This window comes from Pleurodeles waltl, chromosome 6 (assembly GCF_031143425.1).
Source record: "Pleurodeles waltl isolate 20211129_DDA chromosome 6, aPleWal1.hap1.20221129, whole genome shotgun sequence".
In the NCBI taxonomy this organism is placed as follows: Eukaryota; Metazoa; Chordata; class Amphibia; order Caudata; family Salamandridae; genus Pleurodeles; species Pleurodeles waltl.
Genome location: NC_090445.1, coordinates 1074665149 through 1074691611, shown reverse-complemented (window position 1 = coordinate 1074691611; position 26463 = coordinate 1074665149). Strand labels below are relative to the sequence as shown.

The window sequence follows — 26463 nt, the reverse complement described above, 5'->3', positions numbered from 1 at the left end:
TGTTAAATATATATAGCTTTAGGCCCATATTTATACTTTTTTTGCGCCTCATTTGCACCGCTTTTTGATGCAAAAGTGACACAAACTTACAAAATATAATTGTATTTTGTACGTTTGCGCCGCTTTTGCGCCAAAAAATGATGCAAATGCGGCACAAAAAAAGTATAAATATGGGCCTTAATGTGCAAATCGCAAGCTATTTTGCAAACTGTGTATTCGGGGATCACTGAAATAATGCAGCAAAGGAGGACCACATTTTGTAGCAGTGTTCACTAACATAGGGTGTGATTTAGAGTTTAGCGGATGGGATACTCAGTCACAGATGTTATGTATATTGCGTCCTCTAGCACTTGTAATAAGGTGGATGGGATATCCATCACGTTTGTGATGGAGTAACTCGTACACCACACTCAAAATGTAGTAAGAACAGTCAGTTTGTGTTTAGAGGCAGTATTGTTTCACTCTTTTGTCACTTTAAAACACAGTGATAATTTCTTGTCAAACGTTTTACCTTGTCATAACTTAACACCTCAACACAACACTATGCAACTAAAGGGTGACCGGATAACCTTTGTAAACCGTCTGCCACTGCGTTGCACCAATGTGTTAAATTTTTATTTAACAACATGCCTCCCATTTGAGCTAGAAACAAGTTTTGGTTGAAAACTGCGAACTATGCCGCACTTGATGGATTAGGTGGCAAGTGCGGTGAATCCCATTACTATGCAGAAAGTGTTGCGGCTGAACATTTGCATAATTCCAGCAGCTCAGTGTATAGTGCTCAGAAATATGGATGAATGGAACTGTCATACATTGTCTCGTCTAACGACTGGAAGTCGAGGAAAAACATATCACAAGGATCGCGAAGTTGATTATGTTTAATTCTTCAAATCTGGGGGGAAATAATGTGCAAAGATAAAAAGTGAATTGCGAATTACAGAAATGGGCCACTTGCTGATAACAGGTAAAGCATTCTTTCATTACAAACTTACATTGAATGTTAACGTTTACAGCACAGGTCCTAGAGTAGCAAATGTATGCTAATTTATCAGCAATTCCACGTAAACTAAATTTACATTAAATTAATCTGAATACAACCCATTTATATTTACACTGTGGTTATCCCACAAATCTGACAGCCTTGAGGCCTATCACTGGTTAACCTCATTTCAGTTCAGTCCAACGTTTTTCAAACTCTTGAATAACGTTTGTGTTTTTCTTTTTCTTTTAAAGGTAGGTTGGTCTGTCAAAAATAGGTTAAAGTATTATTTATAATATGTTTAAAAAAGGTTGGGATTGTTTGCTAAGTAGGGCTGTTTACTTAAAACGCGTTTCTCCTCGATAAAGTATCAAGTCAATTCAGTATCTGCTGAATATTTTGACAAAAACGTTAAAGAAAGTAAGTCTTAAAAATTGGCTACTTAATATCGTCGTGTCTAATTATGCAGCATTCCATTTCCGGAAAATACATTTTACTTATCTGTACTAAAAAAATATACTTTTCACAGGAAATAAGATTTGTGTGGTGACAGGATGACCAGTTACCTTTCCAATGAGGATGAGCCTCCATTTCCTAGATCCTCTCTCGAGGTGTTAAGGAGGCTCAGTAGTAACAAATCTGGTTGAAGCATGCTTTGCTAGTCACTTTTTTCTTTCCCTGTGAAGAAGGGTGGTTGACCTGATTGTGGTAACTTCAGTTTCATTGCTCAACAACTGAGGGCTATTCCTGCCTTGGCCCGTCCCAGGCCAGGCAGGAGCCTCGTGGTTTCTGAATCCGCACACAAACATCAATTTACTCTATCCCTTCAAAGAATGCAACCGGACTCCATGGCTAAAGGGATGGCAGACGTGGATCCTGAGATAGTTTCAGCAGGCAGGGGAAAGGAGGAAATATTCTGTCAACAATCTAGTGGTGTAAAGGAGGAAGGAAGACTCATCAATAAACAGAGAAAGGTTACATAAAGGAGGGAAAATAGAGCTGTTTCACTTGAGTCAGATGGAGGTAGTTACAACTGCAGATGAAAATATATTCCAGAGCAAGTTCTTTTTACATTTGCTCAATATAATGTGGCTGATAATGTTGCCCATTGTTGGCTCGGCTTCTGTACAACTTGAGCCGTGTGTAGGGATGTAATAATGTCAACCTTTCAGGAGAGATGACTTTCCACCTGATCTGTCATACATAACCCCCATTTTAAATGTTCTATAATGCAGACGTTTACCATTATATGCTGCATTCCTATCAGGGAAGCAGCACAGTACTGACCAACATGGGAAGAGCCTGTGGTGCATTTCTAAGAACGTTAACAGGATGACACAGAGAGGGTAGGTACCCAAAAGGTGAAGTGGTATTTTCTGTTTATGAGGCAAGCAGGATAGGGGTAATTTTGATGTTGCTCCCTGCCATGGTAATTAGGCTGAGATTTTTTATGTTTTATCTTTCCTCATTCTCAGTCTGGTGATGCCTTAGTGTTGCGCTGTATGCCGAAGGTGACTAGTTTTCTGGTCAGCTAAGTTGGAGTTTTGTTTCTGAACACCTTGCGGATGATGCAGCTGGTCTGGAGATGACGGAGGCCTGAAGTGGGAGGTAGTAAGGGTCCTTTAGCATCTGGTGATGTGTTACAATTTCTTCAGGCCCGTGATGAGTTAAGCCACACATTTCAAGAAAGCCAATGTGACAGAGCATTGTCTCCAGCAAGTTCAGAAAGGACCAGTGCTTACAGTGTTCATCTCAAGTCATTTTTGAAAAGGAAGAATTTCACTTTTTTCAGGCGGGACAACAGATACTATAGTATCTTGGGTTTCTTAGTGATGTGTTGTTTGAAGGTGAGGTCTGTGTTCAGGGTGAGTTCAAATGATGTCCCTTTAGCTGTGAGCTTAGGGGTGAAGATGTTGAGGTTTCTCTCTGCTAGCATGGGTTAAATTAAGGTCTTTTGGCATTGCTGGTGATCAGAAGGGCTGAGATTTAGGCAAATGCTTGACATCCAAATCAAAATAATCTTGAAGCATGGTCTCAGTTGCTGACTGATTTGCACTGTGAAGATTCTGAGGTTAAGTTATGTATCATTGGCGTATTGATGGATCCTGATGTCGCTGGATAAAATACCTAGATGTTACATATAGAGATTGGAGAAAAGTGGAGTACTAAGTAGTGAGGGTAGTTAGGTCTCACACTGCAATACCCCCAACTGGGTCCTTTGGATTCACAATAATAAATCCCGAGCTATAATGTATGTTCTTCTATATAAATACAATGTATTTAGTGTTTTTATGATGTACTTTTATGTCTTTGAGCGGCAATAAAGTAATTTTTAACAGAAATCCCTAGCTCACTCCTGGTAGTGTGGCACAGAGCAGTCAGGCTTTACTAGAGAAACATATTTTAAGAATTTCATAGTACCATCATGGATGATAAGTAACTGACATGACTCAAAATAAATCCAACATCAATGTATAAAAATAGAGCAGATTTTTATAGAAATTCAGGCACCAAAATGAACACAAATAAATAAGTATAACCAGAGATATGGGTTGTAGAATGAAAAGTAAATCACTGCAGTTCACTACTGTCAAACTTTAACATTGAGGTCAATTGAGAAAACAGCTAGTGACAATCAGCCACTCGCAGGTTCAGTCCAGTGGAAACCATTGGGGGTTAAGGTGATGCAGGTCCCACGACTAGGGTTCAACAACCAGTACAGTTTTACCTGGCTCGTAGGACCTGGGTTCAGAGTTGTGCTGGCTGTCCATGGTGCTGGAAACGGGAGCCACAGTTGCTGAAAAATACATTTGTGACACACGGTCACTTGCAGGTCGAGTTCAGGGGAACACACTTGGGGTTAAGCAGGTGTGGATCCCTGGACCAAAGTTCACAAGGCAGTACAATTTGACCTGGCTCACACAGCCCTGGTACAGAATGGTCCTAGCTGTCCTTGGTGCTGAATGCGGAAGCTGCAGTGCTGGATTTACCACTTAGAAATTGCTGGGGAGGAAACAGATGTAAAAGCTGGACAACAGAGCCACAGAGGTGGGTGACTGAAGGTGTTGCTGGGATCCCTTGAGGTTCAGCCTCAAACAAAAGTGGTGATAGCCTGGCTGGGCTTCACCAAGCCTTGGAAGCATTAACTACAGTGTGTGGTTCATTGATGTCCTGGAGTCCGGGGGAATAAAGTAGCTGCCTCATACTTGCTGGAGGTCAGGACTACATTTACCACAATCCACTAGATCATTACTTTTGGGCAGTCCCTTAACAGGCCCAATGGCCAGGAATTTTTTGTGAGCATGCTGGGTCCTGCGGTGTGAATGGGACTAATGACTGTAGTCCAAGGGAGTTCTGGAGTTGCCTTTGGTGCTCAGAGATGTTCCTATTGAATTTGGAACCGGTCTCTGGTCCAGGACAAGTCGCAGTCTTGCAGTTGTATGGTGGTTGCCACAGGTGCAGGGTTTCACACCTTTTCTTTGTGCAGGTCCTGAAGTCACAGACTCAGGTCTCTTCTTTGTCCTCAGATGTAAGTTGAATCAAATCTGAGGTTCTGGTGCCAGGCATTCCCCTTAAATCCTAGACTTAGGGGCAATATGGGTGTGGCTCCCAGTGGCCAATGAGCTTCTAGCCCTAGTTGCTAATCTGCCCCTGAGGTGACTACATCTGGGGCTGTGTGCCATCATTCCTACCCAGAATCCCCTATTTTGCCACTTTTCAAAATGACAGAACCCACCCTCGGCTGTACAGACCAGGTAGCCCACCCTAGAGGTGTGGTTAGCCTTCTGAAGGTTTAAGCTTCCTGATCACCTAATTGCCCCACCTGCCCAGATGCAAATGTGCCTGGGGCATGAATATGGCTTCCTCCTCCTCTGGGGGATAGCCTACTTGCTTATCAGAGGCGGCGTGCCCTTGGAAGCTCACTGCCATGTTTTGCCACTTCACTAGCCATCCTGCCAGGAAGAGAGGTGACACCTACCGCCCAGGCAGGTCTTTGTTTCTGACACATGGAATTATTCACAATTCCTTGCGGGGGATCAGAATCCTCTCTTGGTCGGCAGCAGCTGCAGGCTGTCAGCCAGGGCACAGGGAATGCTGGATCAATCAGGTGGGAAACCTCTAAGTTAGGTATCTGGGTGCATGTAACATTAAATCTGACTTTGAATTTGAGTCAGGTTTAATGAGACAAGTTGTTTGATACCAAGCATGACATACTTCAGTGGGGCCAATGGAGGTGGCAATGGAGGTGGCAAAATCAGGATGCCCAGGTGCCAACCCATGTTAGCCTATGGCCCACTGACCACTTATGGTAACCTTTACTGGAAAAGGCCACCATAGAGACAAATATGATTGCACTTATAAGTCTACACTTTAAGTCAAACTTTCTTTATTGGATTTCACAATGGAACATATACATGTAGCGCATACCATCTAGATTGACATCAACATTAAAGGACATTAGCATGTTACACAGATTCAAATAAAGCGCGTGTCAATTGCTAATGTAACAATACATACAGTACCTGTAGAATAAATTGCCAACAGGACAATCTGATCAAGAACAAGAAATAACACATACCATGAGTTGGAACAATTGGTATCTATTAGAGCACTTTGCAGAGAGTACATTTAGTCCATAGTCTCCCTAAGCCGGAGGTGTCAAGCCCCAGTGATCTTAAACATTTAATTACTGGAAAAGGTGGAGTGTTCGAGTCCATGAAGGGCAAGCCACAAGGGGGAGGTCCCTGGAGAGAAAGGACACTGATTGTCCCCATTGGGATTCAAACATTTTTTTGAAACAGTCTCAGAAAATATCTTCTAAGTGCTCAATTGTAAGGGCCTGCCAGTGCCTCAGATGCCACTGAGTGATTGAGGGAGGTGCCCGCTTCTTCCACGCCAGCACCAATGCCATTTTAGCAGCCTTCAGACATAGCCACAAAATTGCCTGATCACTCGAAGTTTGATATTTGAGGGAGGTGTCCCTGAACCCCAGAAGAGCAAAGCCTGGTGAAGCCGGTACTGGATACCCCAGTATGTCTTTAATTTGGGATAAGATTTCAAACCAAAACTGTCCAATCACTGGGCAGTCCCACCAAATATGTCTAAAGTCACCAAACAGTCCACAGCCCCTCCTGCAAGTATTACTGGTGTTGGGAAATATATTTTTAAGCTTTGTGGGATAGCAGTCAGATAGGTTTTTTTTAATGGGCTTCCCTCAGTCCCATGGAGTGGTCATATTGTGGGATATCCTGCCATAGTCAAGACCATTGGTTTTTAGAGATCTGCTCGCCTAATTAGTTAGACCAAAAATTCAACATGTTGGGGGGGGGGGGGGGAAATGGAAAACCGCATCAAACAGAAGTTTGTTCAAGGATGATATTGCCCCTATAGAGTCTGTATGGGTTTTCACAAAGTGTTCTATAGGGGAAAGGTCTCTAGTTGCCTTTTCCCTAATTTTGGGTCAGAGGACCCAGTGTCATAACTGTGTATAGTGGTACCTCTCCGATATTGGCAATCCGGAATCTCTGACAGTTTTCAAAGGTGAGTATGCCGGGCCCGTGGAATAGGTTTGATATCACCAGACTGCCCCCTCCCTCCATCTTTCAAAGGGTCCCTGCGAGAGCACTGGTGGAAAAGCCAAGTTAAAATGAATGGTCATAAATGGGGATGGATGTTGGGCCCATGCTCCTGTCTTGTTTATGTTGTCTCAGGTGTCAAGGGTCATTTTTGTGGGAGTGCCTAAGTGAACATTACCAGGTCTATAGGGTTTGGGTTTCCACAACAGGTCCCAAATTAAGTGGCTCATTGCCGCACGGTCCATGTGGAGCCAGTGTTTATCCGATGCTTTAAGAGACAATTCCGTAATCATCCATAGTTGTGCCACCTGGTAGTACAATTGAAAGTCAGGCAGAGCCAGTCCCCCTGCCGATCAAGTCATCTGGAGAACTCCGAAAGGGAGCTGAGCCCTGCCTGCCTGCCAAACAAATCTAATTAGTAGGATCGCAGGGTGGAAAAGAACCCCTTCTCCACTGGGATAGGCGGGCCTTGAAAGAGGTACAGAAATCATGGCAACACCATCATTTTGAGAGCGTGAATACACCCCAGCCAAGTCAAGTACAACAGTGCCCATCTCTTTAGCTGTTGAATCAATGGGGGATAGTTGGCTTTGTAGAGGGCTGAGATGCTGGAGGTGAGTTTGACACTCAAATATGTGAGTTCCTTTTTTACCCATTGGAAGGGGAATCTAAGTGCCAAATGCTCCATCTTTGTGGGGGAGGAGTTAAATTCAGGAGGCAGGACTTGGTTAAGTTAATGCTATATCCTGACACACCCTCAAACTTAGCCAGTTTGACTGTAAAGCTTGGAGTGAGGTCTTCGGTGGTTTTAAGGATAAGAGAACATCTTCCGCAAAAAGAACGATATTTTGGACAGTAGAGCCAAATGATATGCCTCAAATCTCTTCTTCCTGTCACACCTTCATTGCCAAACGTGATATACTGAGCGGGAACAAGAGAGGAAAGAGTGGGCAGGCCCAATGGCAAAACTTTCGAACTAATGCCATTTACCAACCTTTTGGCATTAGGGGTAATATAATTGGCTTCTACAATTGTTATGAATTTGTCATCAAAGCCAAAGTGCTGTATGGTCTGAAACAAGAAGGACCAATCGACTTGATCAAACGCTTTTTCTGCATCCAAAGTGAGTACAGCTGGAATACGCTTCTTGGTCACCTTCTCCATCAAATGTAAGTTCACACTTTTAATATTATGCACCCTGCCTCCTGGGCTCAGGAGACCTCCTTTAGGGGTGACTGGCATGTATTAAAAGTAGTGTTTGACCTTTCCACAAATGGTGAGGGCAAGGTCGAATTGGAGCAGTTTGCACTCTTCCTGCAGTCTGCAATGGCAGGCCCGCTGCTATATGTTTACTTGGGTCACTCAGGATGGGCACTGGGGGCTGGTTAGCAGGCTTTAGTGCACTGTCAGAGTCAAATACCAGCAGCTAGTAGTCCAAATGGGGGCAAAAAGTGTGTGTGGGGGGGGGAATCCTGCAAAAAAGCTTGTTTTCCTAAAGAGACTGACAATGATAGGGAAGAGGGTGACACTTGGGGTACTGTACAGGAAATGCAGACTTTCTGGAATCTTGATGTTCTGGGGGTGTTTGGTGAGATAGGCAGTGAATCATGGTAATACCAAGTCAACAAACCAATACATGCTACAAGAGTGTTATTGCTGCTTGATAATTGATAGTAACAAAGTCAGCTGAGAGGTTGAGCTGGAGCAGGAGGAGGGAGCTATTTTGTTGTTGAAGTGTTGAAGAGGAGGGCAATGTCAACTACTTACCAGTAGTTGTCAATGTGCAGCAGCCTGATCTGATACCTAATTAGGAAATACAAGCCGGTCCCTATAACAGCTACTCCTCGCTGCCTCTTGATGTCTCCCTACTGCTGCTAGTTGCCCACTCCCACCAGCTTGCACTGTCTGTTATTGTGCAGTTCACTTTTCTAGTTACCTGTGCCAAGTTTAGCCTTGCTTGCATATTCTGTTATTGTCCGGTTGTCCAGTTATTTGTCTAATCTATCTGTGTCCAGTCTAGCATTGCTTGCATATCTGTTATTGTCCAGTCTATTTGTCAGTTTCTGTGCTTAGTTTAGCCTTTATGTTTAGACAACCTAACCACCCACTTCCTGGCATTTTCAGTTTTCTCTCCTCCAGCTTCACCCCCAGCCTCTTTACCCCCCAGGATCTACTTAATGGAGGCCATAGAGTGACCATAGAGTGACCCCATTGAGCTGGTCCCTATACCAGCTCCCCCTCGCTGCCTCTTCAGGTCTCCCCACTGCTGCTAGTTGCCCACTGTTGCCTGCTTGCATTCTCTGTTACTGTGCAGTTCACTTGTCCAGTTATCTGTGCCCAGATTAGCCTTGCTTGCATATTCTGTTATTCTGCAGCTGTCCAGTTATTTGTCTAGTTTTCTATGTGCAGTGTAGCCTTGCTTGCATATTCTGTTATTGTTCAGTCTATTTGTTAACTGTCTGTGCTCAGTTTAGCCTTTCTGTTTAGGCCGCCTCGTCGCCCTCTTCTTGTAATTTTCGCTACTCCTGCCTCCTGCTTCCCACCACCCAGTACTCCTCCCTTTTTTAGGACCGACTAATAGAGGCCGCAGCGCAACTGCACTACGGAAGCATGCAGTGGGTGCACTGCCGGCATGCCGAAGGTAAACCAAAGGCAAGGCCAGCTGCATCCATCGACCACTGGACTCCCTCCAGTGCCAGGAACCCACCGGCCACCCCGATACTCCTCCACTAAGCTCCTGACCCTAGACCCCAGATGCCGTAACAACTGCTGTAGCACTCCTCTACGATCAATGCAATGACCCTTCACCTGCCACCACTATTGCTTCACTGGCAACTTAGGACCTCCTGCATGCACTGAAAACCTTGCCACAACCCCATGTTGACAGCAAATACTTCAGAACAGCTCCAGTGCATCCTACTCAATGCCCAGTCCCTCTGCAAACATGACATCGAAATCTGGGACACCGTCACCACCCTCACCCTGACATGATGTTCATCACTGAGACCTGGCTCGTCCCCTGCTCAACCCTGTCATTGCCACCGCAACGCCCGACAGCTACAAGATGATACACCTGGACTGCACCAGGAAACACGGAGGAGGCATTGCCATCATCCACAAGTAAACTCTCCGCTGCACCACCACCAAAGACCCCATCACGCCAGTTATGAAACACCTCAACTTCCAACTCTAAATACATGCCAGGGTGACCATCAGAGGCACCCCTGCCTAAAGGCCTCCGGACCGCTCACTGCCATCACCCCTGTAGCTATCTTCCTTGGTGACCTCATCTTCCACCTTGGCGACAGCAATAACGCCAGCTCCACAAACCTCCTGGAAAGCATGAGCAACACTGGCCTCACCCAACAGGTCACCCACCCCACACCCAACAAAGGACACACGCTGGACCCAATCTTCACAGTCAGTGACAGAGTTAAGTACAGCCATGTCACCAAACGTAACTGGACCGACCACACCATTGTATACTTCACCATCACAGGCCCCCCCGAGCACCACCACCAGGCCCCATACCTCCTCCCACTGCAACTGCAACAAAGAGGCTGAGACTTAATGGATTTATGCCCTCAACACCACCTAGCCTGACACAGCAACCAACCTGGAAAAGGCTATCCATAATGTCTCTGCCTGGCTCACCAACTGTGCCAACAGAGCCGCCCCCATAAAGCCAACCAAAACTAGCAGACCCACCACACAAGCCAGCTGGTATACACCAGAACTGAGGACCATTGAATGTAACTACAAACAACTATAAAGACGGCGGTGCACCAACAGGCTCACCACAGACCAAACTACCTTCAAGTCAGCCCTCAACAAATAGCACCAATGCCTCAAGGACATGAAAAGTGATGCTCTGACTTACAGCATTGAAGCAAGCACCAACCAGAGCAAATAAATCTTCAGCATCATCAGCGTTCTCCTGCCCAACAGTTACAGAGAACACGATCAGCCCTTTCCAGGAACTCTGCATCACTCGGGTGGACTACTTCCACAAAAAATAACATTAATCTATAGCAATTTTGCAACCCAACCCATCGACCTTTACAACCTCCTCACACCTATGGACACCACTCACAGCCACCCGCTCACTGCCTAAACTCCAATCACCACACAGAACACCACAGCCATGATGACCTCCACTCACTGCGGAGACCCCGCGGAACCCTGGCCCCAATGCTTCTTCAACCTTGGATGCAAAAATATCAGCAGAGAACTCATCACCGCTCTCAACACATCCAGCACCTTGGCTGCCTTCCCTGATGCATGGAAACAAGCAGAGGTCAGCCCTCTTGTAAAGAAACCCCTCCGATGACCCCAACCAACTGAAGAACTACTGCCCCATCTTGCTGCTACCGCACCCCACCAAAGTCCTTGAGAAGGGCATCAACCACTAGTTCACCAAACACCTTGAAAAAACAACCTACTGGATGCCTCCCACCACATCACTGAGACTGCCCTGATTGCTGCCTCCGATGACATTAAAACCCTCCAAGACCGGTGTAAACAGCAGCCTTGATCCTCCTGGACCTCTCAGCTACATTTGACACTGTATCCCACCACACCTTCATCAAAAGACTCTGCCATGTCGACATCCAGGGAGACACCTTCAAATGGATTGCATCCTTTCTCACAGGACGCGCCCAGAGAATCCGCCTTCCACCTTTCACCTCAGAGCCCAAAAGCATCATCTGTGGCATCAACCAAGCCTCATTCCTGAGCCCCACACAGTTCAACACCTGCATGACACCCCTAGCAGACATGGTCCAGTCCCATGGTCTCAATATCCTATCCTATGCAGATGACACCTAACTCATCCTCTCGCTCACAGAAGACCTCACCACCACCTGAACTAACTTCCACAGTCCCATTGTAAGTGTTGCCGAATGAATGAGGACCAACTGCCTGAAGCTCAACACGTACAAGACCAAAGTGCAGATTTTCAGGAAAAACACCTTCCTGTAGGACGATAGCTGGAGGGCCACTCAGCTCAGACTTACATCCACACCTACAGACCACGTCTGCAACCTCGGCATCATCCTGGACAGAAGACTCACCATGAAGCACCAGAATAAAGCAGTCTCCTCTGTCTGCTTCCACACCCTCTGAATGCTCCATAAAATCTTCAGATAGCTCCCTGTCAACATTAGAAAAACCATCACCAGCCGGTCAGACTACGGTAATGGCATGTATGCCAGAATCACCAGTCAACTCCACAAGGACTCCATAAAATACAGAACTCTGCAGCCAGACTCATCCTCGACTGCCACAAACAAACCAACATCACCCCTCACCTTGAGAGCCTCCACTGGCTCCAAGTCCAGAAGAGATGCCAGTTCAAGATGCAGACACACATCTACAAGGACATCCATGACCTGGGATCAGCATACATCAACTACCACCTCAATTTCACCAACCCTCCAGACACCTGCATTTCACCCACTTCGCACTCACACGCACTTCCCCTATTCACCAAAGCTACAGTGGAGGCCGTTCCTTCTCCTATGTTGCCACCAAGACATGGAATGATTTACCCCTCCCCCCTGCGAACATCGCCCCCTCTCGCAGAATTCTGAAAGGGACTCAAGGCCTGGCTTTTTGAATGATGCCAGCGAGATCCTTAACATCTAAATACCCTCAGGGGTGAATAGACATGCTCTACAAACGTTGATTGGTTGACTGATTGAATGGTAGAGGTATGGAAGTTGTTCTTGATGATCTGGTACTGCAGGTGGAAAGTGAGTGATATCTTGACAATTTTTCAGACGAATGTTAGGTTATGAGATAGCACAAAGAGCTGCAATGCCAAGTGAATGTGAAAAGTATGTAAATAACCGTGATGTAAGGTGGTGTGTGCACTGTGTTGGATGGGAAGAGCTAAAGGAATGTGAAGCCAGAATTTTGAAGAGCAGTGATGTGCATGTTTCAATGAATAGGCAGAAGAAATGTTGGAACAAAATGTTTGTGTGGCTACAACACTCACTTAACCAAAGAGATTGACTAGTTTGTGAAGGTTCGCCAAGGCAGACAATCCAAAGTTGTTCAACATCTAGGATGGGTGTGCCAGATACAATCCAAACCAATCTGTAGTCAATTCTGGGGAGTCGTTGATGCTTAGGTGAGTGGTCTAGGGTTTCAGTGGAGTAGGAAGAAGAATATTTTCTCAGGCGCAATATGTTGAATGCATGGTAATTATTATGGCTGATGCATGGTCACCACAGTATCAGAAATTAATATTGAGTGTTGTGTGTCAGGGCAGATAGATCAATTAAAGGCTTCTGATATTACCAAGGTGATTTGAGACTGTGCCTATATCCATTGTAGGTGAAGCCAGTGTAGGATTTGGTGGTTGAACAACTACTGCATTAGGGTTATGTGAAGTAGCAGCTGTCCATGAATGGGAATGGGGGGTTGGGGCGAGGATGGAAAAAAAAAACACTTACCTGTTGAGGTCAGAGATGTGTTCGTCTCCTCCGTCCTCCTCCTCGTCTGGAAGCACACAGGCTTCCAGACTCTCCTCAACCAATCACAACACTGCTGTCACCAGCATGACAGCAGCTCCGTGATGAGTGTGTAAAATGTAAATTAGCACTTGTATAGCGCACTACTCACCCGTTAGGGTCTCAAGGCGCTGTACTCATACCGCTATGGAACCCCTCCTGGCTTTTTCCCTGTGAGGCACCCACTCCTGAGCACCCCCAGGGTGAAGCCAGGCATCCAAGCGCTGTTGGGGCCGTTGTGGAGATTAAGCAAGCTATTGCCCAGAGTTGCAGAGTGGGACCCATGAACTAGATTAGGCACAGAGGCGAGAATTATCTGGTCAAGGGGAATTGAGCCCAAGACCTGCCGAAGCGGGACTTGAACCCTGGTCTTGAGCCAGATCTCTGCTTCAGGGTCTGCCGCTCTAACCATTGAGCCACACTTCTCCACAAGTGTGCACCCTGCTTCAGAGCTCAAAGAGGGAGTGGCTCCCTGTGCACTTTCCCTGGTGGAGAAATGCAAAATGTGCATGTCTGTTTGGCCAGCCATGTTGGGACATGCGCACTTAAGGTGCACAAACTACCTCAAGGCTCCTCCAGCCCAGCCCCTCCGTATCCTGCTGCCTGCACTAAAACTAAAATGATAATAACGATCTATTATTATCATTTTATTTTTCTGCTAAAAAAAACGGGGTGACCCTCCTCTGCATTAGCGGAGGAGCCACCCCTGGTTATGTGATGAGGATCAATTACGTTTTGTTGATGTGTGTGAAAACCTAAATCTTGCCTGTATCATGTATATATATTCACATATAGTAGAATGTTGGTGATAACATGCATAACCTAGAATGTATCAGCAACTCTAATCAAATATCAATATTGTATGGTTGTCTGAAGCTTATTGCAACATTGAAACATTGTTGTCATGACTTTAGTAGCTTGGAAACCCTAGGGCATAGGGTTGTACCTTTGCTCATTTCCTAACAGCGTAGCCTCACTTTCAAAATAGGCAAGTGAAGGTGGGATTTCAGGAGCATAATGACAGCTGTATTGTGTACATAAATGATATCTACTTTCCAAGGACGTCCTCCACTTCCTCTGGGAGAATATCCTGCCACCTGCTGATTACGCATGAACTTGCTGTACTGCTTTTGTCACTGAATCGTCTTAAAACTTTCTGTGTTGCTCCTGGTGTGGGGGTGTCCCTGCCATTGTGACAGAAAAGTTCAAGGCACAGCTTGACTACTTCTGCACATTGGCAAAGAACAAATAACCAGCATGATTCCATCTATTGTTAAAGACAGGAACTATCATGTTGAGACTCCAGTTAATGTTTTTCACAAGTGCACAGAGATCAGAACAACTCATAACGTGCCCTAATGATTGGAAAACAAACTGTAGCTTTTCTGGAGGTCTCCAGAAACACCAGGTCATTGAGTGGTTAACCTCCCTCAGCATCCATGTTCTAGAGATCCATTCTGCTGCTGCTCACTTGGAACAAGGGCATCATAGGTCTGCATTGCAACAGTATCCCATCTTTAAAGAGAAACAAGTAGATCAGTGTATTGTGTTTAAAGTTCAAAGTGAAACGCCAAAACTGCAACATTATTCTCAAAATTGATGACAACCAGTTTAGGCAGTTGACCACATACAAATATTGCTGACTTTGAATGCGGCTACCAAAATGTTTGATGCTTTCCGCCTGAAATATTGGCCCCGATTACTACTGGGCCACAGATTCTCACCTAGTAAATGCAGACACAGACTGTATGGTTGTTAAAAGGGTTTTTCATTGACAAAACGGGAAAGTTGATGCAGAATGGATTTAATGTTTTCAAGCAGTACATTTTGGCAGGATTGACCTACTGAAATTCACCAGGGGAAATTAATGAGGTGCATTAGTAAACACCTCCGAATTCCGATCATGGTGCAAACAGGAAATGGTGCAAGGACCAGAATTTAACAGACCCCTTGGAAACAGGATGTTTGCTGCATTGACCTGCATGACATGAAGCAGTCACCTACAGTAACGTCAACCTGTCTAAGGATACTATTGGCGGCACAACACAGGTGCTCTCTTCGAGAGGTGGAACCTGTATTTGTACTGACAACCTTCTTTTTCTTTTCTGTGATGAAATGGCACCATGAATTCTTCTTTAAGAGGCCCAATGAGAAGCACAAACCTATGAAGTCTTCTGTTTTCCCTTGTTGGGTACACTTCTCGCATAGCCTAAGCCTGAGCACCCTTTTTAGTTTCTATTTATACAGTAAAGTGTCATGGTTGTGGCAGACCACATCACATCTTTCACAACTGGCTTAGAGTGACCACAGTAGAGGGTTTGCCCATTACACTAGACACACCTCTGGGTGGCCCATGGGGCTCTGGACACAGGAAGAAAGATTATGCTATATTAGTTCTGGATAGAGAGAGGCACTGGGGATAGTTTACAGTAAAACACAGGAAGTGTTGGACAAGTCGGTAGGGTCACCCTTGGAAACTTTTGCTCGATTGGTTAGGGAGTGGCCATGAGTTTCCCCCACCTTTAGACTGGCACTGATCATTAAAGTGGCACCTTTGGTACACTCTTCAGAACACCTCTGGACCTGTGGAAGACATGCTGCACCTGCTGCTGAAGCTGTGGATAAAACCCCCAAGGGTTGGACCGGCTCCCTCTTGTACCCAGGACAGAAGAGTGGACTCCAACAGCCAGTTGGCTAGCCTTCTGGTCAGGAACACATAAGCTGCAAGAAGCCCGCAAGAAGCCCAAATCTCTGCTGAGCCCAGATACCCCCTTTTAACTGATTTGCCCTGGACACTGCTGGTGGCTTCTGGGAGACTGAGTTCTAACCCCAAGTGGCTTCCAAAAAGTCCTGGACCCTTGACTGGTGTTAGAGTTCACCCTTTCTCCCTTCAAAAGTGCGAGTTGTTGATGCTTAGGTGAGTGGTCAAGGGCTTCAGTGGAGTAGGAAGAAGAATCTTTTCTCAGGCGGAATATGTTGAATGGACACTTAGAAACTTTTTCTGAACTTTTTGCCAAAGAATCTGAGAAAAAACGCATGACCACTGCAGAGCCGTGGCTGCCGTCATCAAACTGTCAGTCGTACGCCATTTGCTGAATTCATTTATTGTTAGTAGGTGTTGTGTTAAAAATGTTGAGAGATGTTTTAGCATATTTATTTTTTATTTGTGTTGTCATTAGTGAAGAGAGGACAGTATTGTATTGTCCACATCCGATTTTATTAGAGCTTTTGTTGTACTAAAGTAGTGCAACAACTCAGGGCGTTTGACTTTTTGATAAGCCTTTGACAAGGCACTAAAGTTTTATGCCGCGTGGCTTGCACTGTAAGGATTTTTCTCCTTGGTTACTGAGATGGGAAGAAGTATGGGAAGAATTGTTCTGAATTAAATAATGCTCCGTATGTATTTTCTCAACAAAACGCAGGGAAAACAGCCACAGTAATAATAGGATAGTCAGTTATAGTGTTGAAAACTAATATTGTTGAATACCAAGACGATGCAAAAATGATATAATCCTCCTTTGAAGAAAGACGTAGGCCCTCATTCTGTTTCACACTGTAATAGCATTCTGAGCTGAAATAGGGATAAATGCCCAAATTGGTACCACGGTGCAGTCATTTTGCATTTGGTATTAGCAATTTTCCATGGGCACAGTTCACAAGGTCAACCCTGGTGGGATTCACCAGTGAAGACAAGCACGTTTGCAAAGCAGGGCCGTCTTACTGACTGCAACGCGTCAGCGGATCGAGTTCAATTACTTGGGGCTACCTCCGGCCACACACGATCAGCAAGTTTCCTCCCCCTTATTCTTGAAAATGCTCTAACTGCACCTCTATGGGAACTACATTTCTGCATCTCGGATGGGAATGCCCATCAATATCTGTGCACTGGCACATGGAAGTACAGGAGGTGAAACCTGAGGCAATTCTATTGGTACAAAGTCAAAAATGTTACATCAGTTACGAAGAAATAGTATGCCCCCCTTTAATAGTAACTAGACGCAAAACAGATTTGTACCGGAAGAAAAGGAGTGAAAGGTTTGTCTTTCTGTAATACTGAAAAGCAATTTGGAAAAACATCGCACCCTAGGAAAAGGTCATTTCTAACCATGTCATTGATGCCAATGTTTGTGTGTCATCAAATAAGCTAATTAGATCTCATTCCTAAAATACTAAAAAACTTGAGAGTTCCAGGGCCTACATCTGGCAACCAATGAACCTTGCATACTGATAGTTTTAGTTTGTACTCTGATGTTTTTATTCCTTTACTGCTTGGCCTTAACATTCATATTAATGCCCAAAAAGTGTGATTGCGTAACAGTCTTATTGCCAATAATTGTATATTATTGTGGAGGGTTGTGGGATTGCTATATCTCTTCGACCTCTGTGCCTTGCAGCTATTTTAATGTATGTGCATGGAAATAATGTTTCAATAAAACCTAGGGGATTCGTCTCCGGTAAGTAACCTGGAACTGGGGAGTCACCTGTGGAAACTGGTGCGGTAACACCGATTTCCCCGGTAATTCTCCATTCTAGTAGGGAAAACTCTGAATGCCAAGGCGATTCTGTGTTCAGAAATTACTAATCTATAAGGGATCAGTAGCTTCAAGTACAAAATTACTACATCTGAATTCCTGACACACTTACAATCAGAATATCGATTGGTAAACACTTAAATACTCGGTAATGAAATAATACATAAATGAAAAAAAACATGAAAATGTTATGGAGTGTTGAGTTGGGGGGAGGGGGCGTTGAGTTAAATGATTTAGAGAAACCCCAACTTTGACGTATGTAAGTGAAATGGGAAAGGGCCAACATTAGACAGGAGGGAAAATAATACAAGGTGGGAAAACAGAGGGAGCCTTAAGAAAATAGAACAAGGAAACCAAAAGCAGGCAGCTGATGCGCAGACAGAGTTTTCCATTGCTGCACCTCTGGCCGGTAATGTCTCTACTGGCAATCCCACAGCTGCAAACCGGAGCACTGAGGTCATTTTCAGGGCGGGGTGGGAGGAATAATTGGGCCACAATTAAAACTGGAGATGTCACCTAGATGAGCAACTATAAAAAGTGTGAGAGTGTGATTTAATGTACCTACCTATTTACATAAATAGTTTACTTAAAATGTTTGAATTTGGCTTTTTATGGATGTGTGTAAACTGCAGTGTCTGTTTTCTGTGTTGACTCTTGGCACATTCAACAATTGTCCTCATCTGCCACCTCCGACACTTCCAGCAACGCTACTGAAGGAACATTGTCAATTGACATGACAACCAGTTAAATGGGGCCACTGCCGAATAGTTAAGACTCCAGAGAAGGTATTGTAAGTGACTAGGCAAGAAATTACTAGGGTGGGCGAAGCTCACAGAGTTTCACTCCACAGAATTCTGTGGAGTTACATAAAAACTCTGCAAGATTCTGCAGAGTTCCGCGAGTGGGCAGAATAGGGCACATTGCGCTGCTTGTGCTGACTTTTAGTACTGGAAGCTTCTTCTCTGCTGTAAAATCAGTGTGAATTGCACCACAGAGAGACCTGCTTCTTTCTACTGCTGGAGTAGATTTTCTACTCAAGCGGCAGCATTCTCAATGCGATTGGTCGCGAACTTCTGTGACTGCCTGCATTGATTAATCTCACTGGGAGCTGTTCTAGCACCCGAAAATCACACTACGGGATGTAAATTCCTGCTTGGCAACTTAATGTTGCCAAGCCATGAGTGGGAACAAACTCTGCCACGTGGCAGAGTTTTGCCAGAATTTCGCACTCCAAGCATAACGTTCGATGGGCAAAACTTTGCAAGCTCTGACAGTGAGCAGAATTTTTTGTTCACCCCTTGAAATTATTTGTGTGCACAAGTTAAGCACAGATTAAAATAATAGCATAAAATATAAATAAAGCATGGAAATAAATGGAGAAAAGTGGACCACACCACACATATAGACACACTAAAACGCAAACAGAACTCTATACTTCACTACAACCCCTCACAAAGATCTATTCTGCCAGCAACGTAATAACCTCAAATTAGACACTTTGATATGCCTGGGCTGCACACTCCACTAACAACACAATGGAGGCATTGGATAGTCATGCTCGGAAAGTACTTGAAAGCCACAGAGAAGGAGGATAATTACATGAAGCAATCACTACTGGGACCTTAAGCAGACAGTGATGTACACAAGCCATTCCTGACTTTACAGAACAGGAACTGCTTTAAACATATATTTTGACCCACTAGTAAAACCTGACTATAGAAGATTTGTATGCAAGCATGCAACTCAGAAAGCAAAATGATTCACCAAAGCATTTCATGTTAGACTAATAGATTTAGCCAGCAAGTGCAAATTACCAGAGCCTGGATGAGATGGGATTAGAGGACAACAAACAAAGAGTTGCAAATCTTCCACAACTGATCTCAGGACAACCTCACATTTGTCTGCGGAACCTCTTAACACTATGAAGATCCCATGACCTTCTAGAAGTTAGGGCCACCAAAATGGAGTCAACAATGCCCAAAGTAGCAGTCAAAGCTGAACAAGATGGACATGTGGTCCAATTCACCATCAAATTCCTGAACACTCACACCACAAGCCACCACTTGCAATGTGAGTATTGTGAAAATACCTACTCATGTAGTACTGAATGCCCACTGGAAGGAAAGAATTGCTCAATGCTTGGGAAACTGAATCACTTTGCAAAAGTTGGAGGATTCCCTGGAACCAAAACCAGCTCAACCAAACAATTCCAAATACACCAAAATGCAGAGTCAGATGAATTAATGCAGAAGGACCAGCACTGAAGACATGGATGAAGGTAAATAGGAAGATGTAATTCATTTCATATATGGAAAAATGAAACCTTTCAATATAAAACACTCAACTGAACTACCAAATCATAACACAAGGAGACCTACCCCCTCCCTTACAAATACACGTGTTACAGTGAATGCAGTGTTGAATATGCAATGATGCAAGTTACACCCAATGCCAAAGACACTGAAGTAAATGTGTATGACTTTGGAAGCACAACCTCATAAACACTGAAAGGAGTCTTCTCTGCAGGAGTCAATCACAATAACCATCCAACGGTTGTAAAGATTCTCAAAAAAGAAAAGACACTGTGACGCTCTCTAGCTGCCGATCTGATGCAGGAGCTGCTGTAGGAAATTTCAAAGGAGGATTATTTGTTTAAATCATTACTCAATGCTGTGTAAAGCCTTCCAGCTCAAACTGATTTGTTTCAGTGATATTTGGTCTGTACTAATTCCATAGTAGGGTGTACAGAAAGAGTAGTGAGGTATAGTTTAAAGATTAAATTAAACATTCATATTTAGATTGTAGGGCTCACTATATCGTAGAGCCTGTGATTCAGATGTGTAGCAGCAAAATATTGGCTTCACCTCTATACGTTACAGAAATAATACAAAACATGTACCCGACATAATGTACTCTGTGTGCCTTAACATTATTAATGTAAAGTGAAGCATCAAAACATATTATTGAAGGTGTATTCACCGTAGAAGTTAGAGTTTTATATATACATGTGTTTTAAAGTTTAGCTTTAACCTGAAGGTTTGTAGTTCTCATTCACATTTACAATTGTACTTTGATATGTTGCTTATATTTAAAGTACATTGTATATGTAATCTTGAATTAATTTATTCATGTTTTGCATTTATCGTGGCATAATGTTTACACTCATAATTGTTTATTAGAAGTGCAATAGTGATTTATTAAGTTAGCTTAACTAGGCCCTCAGTTTAATATGAAAATGTATTTTCGGTGCTCTGCATGTTTTTATTTTGCAGGAGCGCATTCATAATTTCTTAGCTATAGAAAGGAGTATTGCGTATTAGAGATAGAAAGGCCTGAGAAGAGAAAACTTGGCATGGACTGGACTATTTAATGAGAAGAAGAAGCCTCCTATTGATTACATATCTGGAATGAAGATACTCAAAGTTAACCTGGTTGTCGGGGTTCTGTGTGATGGCAGATCTGTCCGATGTTGCAAGTGTGTGCCATGAGAAAGAGAAATAATTGGGTTTTTGGTTATGTGGTTGGAGATAAGGATGTACCAGGAACTTTCCACTTTAAGTTAGTATTCACATTGCTGGAGTTACAGCAGATGTCTTTGGACTTGGAGAAGTGCAGACCTTTTCACACCCCTCTTGGCTCTTACAGTGTTTATTTAGCTTCATGCTAACAACAGTTCCATTCTTTTTAAGACTTCTATTGGAGTCTTTATGGTGCTGACACCCAGTGCTTAATTTGTGCTTGTTGTTTCTGGTGCAGAGCACCAGCACTTATTTTTGCAGGCCAGCGCTTCTTTTTCTGCCACAAGCATTTACTGCAAGCAAAAGACACAAATGGGAAAGACGGAAGAAAAGAAAAACGAAAAAGCGTCACTATGGGAGAAAGCAGAAAGCTGGAAGAGTGAGCTGAAGAGACCAAGAATGCCTTTAAGTGGATTGCAGAGGACTGAGATGGCTTCAGAATTACTCTGCCTCGGTATTCCGTGTTTGCACATTTAATTGCAGCAGCCGCGTGTTTTAAGAGGAGGGCTTTGGGCACCAGCACCTTTTTATTTACAAATTAAGCACTGCTGACACCTAACTTGCTTCATCTCCAAATCCCTTGAGACCTTTAGCCTGCATTTTTCCATTTTAATTAGATCTTGAGTTAGATGATCTTAAATTTGTTTATGTTTAGAATGAGCAATCCAAATTCCTTAAAGGATAATCACGTTTTGTTTCTTAGCATCTGTATTGCTGTGATTGTAGTTTCTGTATGCCTTATGCTATTGAGATTGAATTTATTCCAGTGTTTCAGCTTGCCGGTTCTGATTCTGTACCTTTACAACTTGATTTTTATCTGCATATATATTTGAGTGATTGCTAATTTGAAATAAACCTACTATACTTTCCATATTGATTCCTGGTCCTCATTGTGAGGTCAACTGGGCTTCACAAGCTTTAAACTATAAATCAGTTACTAACTCCTTTGCCTACCAGTCTACTACCAGATTCATCACACGGAGACCATAGTCTGCTCCAACACGCGGTCCCGCAGATGGAAGACTTCCATTTTATAAAGGCAAATGTGGCTTTATTTTAGCTGCCCCCCTAAAAATGCCTGGGTTCAGATGCCATATGGTGTGTGGAATATACAGAAGCCGAAATCTCTGTTTGCAGTTCAAAATTGGCAGGATGACTGTTGTTCTTCAATGTGAGGCCACAAAAAGAAAAAGAAATCCAGCCACTGGTGACTAAGGTCTGGCTGGATGACTCTGCAGCTAGTGGGCGCTTCCTCAGTTCGGGGTCGGTAGGCAGAGGCAAGGGAGCACAGTAGGCAACCACGGCTGCTGCCTTTCCAGGAGAAACATACTATGTGCTTATATTTCGAAATGATGAAGGAGCTAGGAAGTGGCACATGAAAACGAATATGTTTGAAACCTCCTGTATTTTTTTAAAATGAGCTTATGTTCACTTTTGTATGAATTTAGGATTATTTTGGAGAGGTCTAAAATAGTTTCCAAGCGATTTCTACTTGTATTAGGTGTGTAAGGTTTATATTGAAAAGTGGGAAAATCCCCGCCTGTGTCTCATCTTTGTATACTTCCTGAACTGCTTTTGGAGACCCAATAAACCTGCTGCGCACCCACTTGCAGAAGGACTGGTTCTACATTCTGGTGACGACTCTGGCGCCTGCTTCTGCCCGGGCCGAGGGCCCGGAGAGCGGGAGGCTGCTGATTAATGAGAACGACCCAGTTTGTCGTCAGTGCTGGGGAGCAGCTGCCGCTGCCAGCGGGGGCCGCCCTCTTCTGGGTGACGAATCGTCCTTTGGAAGGAGCGCCTCAGTGCTCTCCAAGAACGGTAACCTGGTTAGGAAAATCAGCACGACAAAAATATCAGCGGCCTTTGGGCACAGCACGTCCTGGAAGAAATAAGGGACGGAAAAAGTCAGTTGCTAAAAAAACATAGACATCGATCTTGTGATATGCATCATCGGCCCTCCTCACACCTAAAGCCTGTTTCTGGTGCTAAAACTGATAATTTCTCAAGTGTTGGACTCGGTAACCAATGATAGACAAGTAACTTAATTTTGGTAGCTAATGACAGTAATGTTAAGAAAGGTTTTTAACCAATCACGGATTTGTTCTGTTATGTTGATAACCAATCACTGATATGTAAAGGTGTGTTGCAGTGCTTAACTTGTACTTGTTGTTTCCGGTGCTGAGCCTCGGCACTTATTTTTGAGGGTCGGCACTTATTTTTCTGCCTTAAGCATTTACTGCGAACAAAAGACGCATTTGGGAAAGGAGGAGGAAGAGAAAAACGAAAAAGAGTCACAATAGGATAAATCAGAAAGCTTCAAGTGTGAGCTGAAGGGGCAGGGAGTAGCATTAAATGGATTGAAGAGCCCACAGATGGCTTCAGGATTACGCTGCCGCAGTATTCAGTGTTCTCACATTTAATTGCAGCAGCCGCATGTTCGAGAGGGGGGATTTGAGCACCGGCACGTTTTTATTTACAAATTAACCACTGTGTGTTGGTAATAAATCAGAGACTTGCTTGCTAAGTTGGCAACCCCTCATATATATAGCGTTGCACTTGTGGCCTACGCAAGCTATTGCATGCCAACACCCACTCAGCTAATGACCGTTTTCCAGGAAGAATATGGAAAAAAACATATGTACAGAACTGGGTGCTATTTTCTTGGCTTGTTGTAAGAATATCAGACACAAAACGCCCTAAATGTATCAGTGCAATCATGTCAAAATACAACACTTCGTTCTTTTTTGGGTAAAACCTATTTTAAGCGGGGTGATGTTTTTTCCATTTATTGCGTTGGTAACATGTTACAGATATGTTGTGGTACAAAGCTAACCAGTACTAGATGTGTTATGCTATGTGGGTAATCAATCACAACATCCACTGATCCCTATCCAGTGGAGAAAAGCTAAATTTGAAACCGTGTACCATGGGCGATTTTTTTTTAGCATGGGAGAACAACAACAATGCATTTGTAAAATTAATTTGTCATATAATATTGATCTGGACTGTCCTATGCTGCTTTTATTGAGTAAGGATTTCCGGCTCTTTAAAGGGCGAATCAATGTTATGAACAATGTCAGACATCTGTTAGTAGGAATTGGGACTAAAGCCTATGGTGGGCCCTGCTCCCTTTCTTAAATCTATTAAGGAGAATTTTGTTGGAATCTGTACTTAATGAACTATATTAAACCGGAATAGCTATTTCAATGATTAGGCATTTGTAGATAATCATGCATTTTATTTGACTATGAAGTAATAATTTAAAGAGCATGCCTTACTATGTAAGTGTATTATTATCTGTACTAATGAACCACAGGTTGTGTTTTTTAGTAACAAAATCATAGATATGCAAATGTATGGTCGGGTTTGTAGGTAGCCAATTACAGAGCTGGTATGTTAAAATATCGAGTCCAGAAATAACATGCTACAAAAATATTGTGGCCCCATTATCAAGGCCAAAAATTGAGAAGGTAAATGTAGGTAACCCTTTATTTACTATTCTTAGCTCACATCTACGTACCTTGAAAAAAAAAAATATATATATAGATATATATATTGTTAAGATACATAGATACATATATGTGGAGTAAAATAAACATATTGCTTCTTAAGTCCTCGATATTTTGTCCTTGATAATCTAGTAGCAGAATATTCAGGAGTCGATAATAAGCTTGAATGACCAATTTCAGATTTGTAACATTATGTCAATGATCAGTTCCATTTATGTTAGGGTACCATTCTCACATAGGATACAGTATGCTGAATAGTTGTAGTGTACACGCTGTGAACCAAATCTTTGCCAAACCCAGGTTTAGAGATGAACCTGAAAGCAGATGATGCTTGATAATGACAGAGGAATCAGGGGGTTGTAATGAAAGTGAAGTCATGGCATCACAGTATACATTTCATTACGGTTTGGTAGTAAAAAAGGGGGACCTGGGAGAAGCAGGGAAGGGAGCATCATACGGATTGTGTTGACATGGAGATAAAAGTGGCGATTATTGCCTTCTCTACTACAGCTCCTTGGTTTTGATGTCAATCTCTGTCCCCAATTTATTGTATCACTAACATAGGCAGGACACTTGCTTCTTTGTATTTATTATCATTATTAATAATCTTGAAAACATGTATGAAGCACACTGCCCACCTAACAGGTATCCTGGCGCTAGGGGCTTGACTAAGACCAAAATAATATTTACTGCTTTCATGTTATTACATATTGGGGGGCGAAGGGGGGGGGGGGGGGAGCAGGGGAAAAAACCTAAAGGGAGGCTGGAAGAAGCCAAGTTTTTAGGCACCGTCTAAATGAAATAAGTCAGTGGAGGCCCTTAGGCTTGTCAGAACCTTATTTCAGAGTCTTATTTCAGGGGCTGCCCTGATCATAAAAGCCTGTTTTTCTAATATAACCTTTCTGGTTTTCTAGTAAAACCTTTGCTGAAGTTGGCCTGATCTTGTGATTTTTGTCTCAAAAACCTAGGGGCGGATTTATGGAAAGTGGCGCTGCACTGAGTGCAGAGCCACTTTCCCTGCACCCCTTAGCGCCCCCCTACTGCCACGATGTATGTGCCGTGTTTAAAATACGGCGAACCATGCCGCAGGGTAGGGGGAAATATCGTCATTCTATGTGACGCTGTTGATGTACTCTGCAGAAGTAGCGGCAAAGTGTTGGCGCTACTCCTGCAGAGTACATAGGGGCCCATTTAAAAAAAATGGAAGACCCCTTTTAACGCCTGCTCAGAGCAGGCGTTAAAATTGCCCAAAAACAAATGGCGCAAGGAAATCTCATAGATTTCCTTGCGCCATTTTTTTGGCCCTCCTAACAGGGGAACGCCCCCTTTGCATACATTATGCCTGGCACAGCCATAATGTAGCGCAAAGGGTTACAAAGTAGTGCAATACATGCATTGCGCCACTTTGTAAATATGGCGTGAGGATTTTGGCCTCGTTGGGCCACATTAGCATTAACAAAAATGACCTTAATGTGGAGTAAGGTGGCGCTAGGGGCTTATAAATATGCCTCCTAGATTTGCGAGACTTGACATATTTAGGTCAACTTAGTAGACTAAAAGCAAAGCACAGAGCTGAGAGAGAGCACCAAAGTACCGCACGCAAGCCAACTTATTAGCACTACCACTAACATTGCTGGATGTGCACCAAGGCCTGTCTTGATTCATATCAAAGCATGTAACCTTGAGGACTGCTGTACCCATTTGCGAGCACTGGGGGGTCTTTCTTAAATTTGTCCAACTAATTGTAGTGATCCTGCTTCCTATCTGACCATCAAGAGTGACAAACGAGGCCTACCACAAAATATGTAAAGCAAACAAGTCTCTTCCTCATGCT

General features: G+C 43.7%; 1 protein-coding gene across 2 annotated transcripts in view; it reads right to left on the bottom strand.

Annotated features, from left to right (window-relative positions):
* The window catches only part of FAM131C (family with sequence similarity 131 member C), a 292326-nt gene that overhangs the window by 2689 nt on the left and 263174 nt on the right, over positions 1-26463 (bottom strand). The window lies entirely within an intron of this gene.